The 3,502-nt window shown below is 37.0% G+C and overlaps 1 pseudogene; it reads left to right on the top strand.

Annotated features, from left to right (window-relative positions):
* Positions 1–379: 379 nt before the first annotated feature.
* LOC143672941 (pre-mRNA-splicing factor CWC22 homolog pseudogene) lies at positions 380–3,205 on the top strand (annotated as a pseudogene).
* Positions 3,206–3,502: the final 297 nt, after the last annotated feature.

Raw genomic sequence — 3,502 nt, 5'->3', positions numbered from 1 at the left:
CTAGTAAGTGAGACTTAAGCTGGCCCACGGACTCCAGCCCTGAGGGTAGGGGAGGGGTTTCAGGTACCACAGTTGAGTTCACTCACTACAACTTCTCAGTCATACTTACTCTTTTTTTTGTCGAGCTCTTCCTCATATGTTGTAATGGTCATTCCCTGGTCTCCTGAGCTCCAGAACTGCTGCATTGAATAACTCCAATCTGTTCTCTAAGTAGTTTTTCTTGAGGAATGAGTTATGCTTGTCTTTAGTCTACCATCTCTCTAGAAGTTCCCCTTAATTTACATATTAAGTTATTATTATTTCACTTAAGCTTCAGTTCTATCACATATTGCAATTTTATATTAAAATTTAGATGTATATCCGATGTGATGGCGGTGCGGTGGAGCTCCAGGTGATATTTGCAGACAGAAAGAATAAATTGTCAAGAAATTCAGCCCATTGGGTACCTGCCATTTGCAGCAGCTTAAAAAGTATTTGACTCATTGGGTCAACTGGCAACAAAATGAAAAGTAGTGTGGCACATACAAAACATTCTTCTGGTTATGATGGAAGAGAAAACTATAATTCTTATCAAAGGACCTCCTCTCCAGAAGACAGATACACAGAACAAGAAAGATCCCCCCAGGATGGAGATTACTTTGATTATAGCAGGTCAGACTATGAGCATTCAAGCAGAGGATGTTCTTATGATAGTGGCATGGAATCATGAAGTAGAGATCGAGAAAAACAAAGAGAAAGAGAAAGAGATATGGCCCGGAAAAGGTCCCAGAAATCCCCATCTCCTGGAAGAAGAAGCCCAGAACCATCAGTAACCCAGAGTTCCTCTGTTCAGGATGAACCTACTGCAAAGAAAAAGAAAGATGAGCTGGATCCTCTTCTTACTCGTACTGGTGGAGCATATATTCCTCCTGCAAAACTCAGAATGATACAAGAACAGATAACAGATAAAAGCAGCCTAGCTTACCAGAGGATGAGCTGGGAGACCCTAAAGAAGTCAATCAATGGTCTTATCAACAAAGCCAATATTTCTAATATAGGTATTATTATTCAAGAACTTCTTCAAGAAAATATACTTAGAGGGAGAGGACTGTTGTCCAGATCTGTTCTGCAAGCACAGAGTGCTTCTCCAATCTTCACCCATGTTTATGCAGCACTAGTGGCAATTATCAATTCAAAATTTCCACAGATCGGAGAATTAATCCTCAAGAGGTTAATTCTTAATTTTCGAAAAGGCTATTGAAGAAATGATAAGCAACTTTTTTTGACTGCTTCAAAATTCGTAGCACATCTTATTAACCAAAATGTGGCACATGAAATTTTATGCTTAGAGATGCTCACTTTGCTCCTGGAAAGACCAACGGATGCTAGTGTTGAAGTAGCTATTGGTTTTCTCAAGGAATGTGGCCTCAAATTAACGGAAGTCTCCCCAAGAGGAATTAATGCTATATTTGAATGCCTTCGAAACATTCTCCTTGAGTCTGAAATTGACTAAAGAGTTCAGTATATGATTGAAGTGATGTTTGCAGTATGTAAGGATGGATTCAAGGACCACCCTGTTATCCTAGAGGGACTTGATCTAGTGGAAGAAGAAGAGCAGTTCACCCATATGCTTCCCCTAGAGGATGATTATAATCTAGATGTTCTTAATGTTTTCAAGATGGATCCTAATTTTATGGATAATGAAGAGAAGTATAAAGCCACTAAGAAGGAAATTCTTGATGAAGGAGACAGTGACTCACAGACCAGAATGCTGAAAGTAGTGAAGAGGAGGAGGAAGAGAAGGATGTAGAGGGAGAAGAAGATGAAGAAGGACAAAAAGTAACTATTCATGACAAAACAGAAATTAATCTGGTTTCATTTCATTGCACAATCTATCTTGCTATTCAATCAAGTTTAGATTTTGAAGAATGTGCTCACAAACTGCTGAACATGGAATTTCCTGAGAGTCAAACAAAGGAACTTTGCAACATGATACTTTATTGCTGTGCCCAAAAAAGGACATATGAGAATTTTTTTGGCTTATTAGCAGGGCGTTTTTGCATGCTGAAAAAAGAATACATAGAATCTTTTGAAAGTATATTCAAAGAACAGTATGACACCATCCATTGCTTGGAAACAAACAAATTGAGAAATGTTGCTAAGATGTTTGCTCACCTTTTATACACTGATTCACTTACATGGAGTGTTCTTGAATGTATAAAGCTAAGTGAAGAAACCACTACATCATCCAGTAGAATTTTTGTCAAAATATTTTTTCAGGAACTGTGTGAATACATGGGTCTTCCTAAACTTAATGCAAGATTAAAGGATGAAACCTTACAGTCATTCTTTGAAAGATTATTACCCCGAGATAATCCAAGAAATACTCGGTTTGCCATCAACTTCTTTACATCTATAGGTCTTGGAGGTTTAACGGATGAATTGCATGAGCATCTCAAAAATACACCAAAGGTCATCGTGACCCAGAAATCAGATGTCAAGCAAAGTAAATCCTCACCTTCTTCTTCCTCTTCTGAGTCCTCCTCTTCAGATTCTGAATCTGATAGCAGTTAAAGCAGTTCAGAGTCTTCCAGTGGGGAGAACCATTCTTCAAATACCAGTAGTCATAGTTCTGCCTCAGCTAAAAATATAAGAAAAAAGGCACAAAAGAAAGCCAGAAATAAAGAAGTAGATAAATTGCTCAGAAAACATTCAACAAATGATAAGAAACAAGAAGAAAGAAGACCAGAACAAAGGCACCAGGAAACAAGGACTGAGAGAGAAAGAAGGTCGGAAAAACAGAGATCAAAATTCAAGGGATCCAAATTGGAGAGATCCCACAACAAAATATACTTCAGACAGAAGGGTGCCATCTGAGCGAAATAGTTACAGTAGAGTTATGAATGACAGAGATGAAGAAATGCACATAGATTTTGAAAATAAGCATGGTGATCCCAAAAAGAAGAGAAGAGATAGAAGAAATTCTTTTTCTGAAAATAAGAAGCACAGACACCGAAGTAAGGACAGTGACAATTTTAGAAGAAAAGATAGATCAGAGTCAAGGGAAAAAAGTAGAAAACATTCAGGCTCTAGAAGTGATGAAGATAGGTACCAGAATGGTGCTGAGAGACGATGGGAAAAATCTAGCAGACACTCTGAACAGTCTAAAGAATCAAAGAGAAATCAGGACAGACAAAAAGAATAGTCTCCAACAAAGCAGAAATAATCCTACAAAATAACATAAACTGAACATGCCTTATGTTCAGCTGAAACAAAATATTTTTTACACTGATTGACGAACTTTATAGAGATTTCTTGTATAAAGTACTGGTTTGCATTTTGTAATTTTAAAAATGTCTTCATTTCAACATTTTTTTATAATTGGTACATCTCAAGGCCCTCTACATAAACTTATTTGAAGAGAAAAATTTCATCAGAGAAAGATGTAAGTCTTGCTTATTTTTGTAAATAAAATGATCAAATATCAAAAAAAAGTTATACTCACAGATAAAATTTGTGGGGA

The sequence above is a fragment of the Tamandua tetradactyla genome, assembly GCF_023851605.1.
Source record: "Tamandua tetradactyla isolate mTamTet1 chromosome 22 unlocalized genomic scaffold, mTamTet1.pri SUPER_22_unloc_2, whole genome shotgun sequence".
Taxonomy (NCBI): domain Eukaryota; kingdom Metazoa; phylum Chordata; class Mammalia; order Pilosa; family Myrmecophagidae; genus Tamandua; species Tamandua tetradactyla.
Note: the sequence above shows the minus strand (reverse complement) of the source record. Positions and strands in the feature narration are given on the sequence as shown.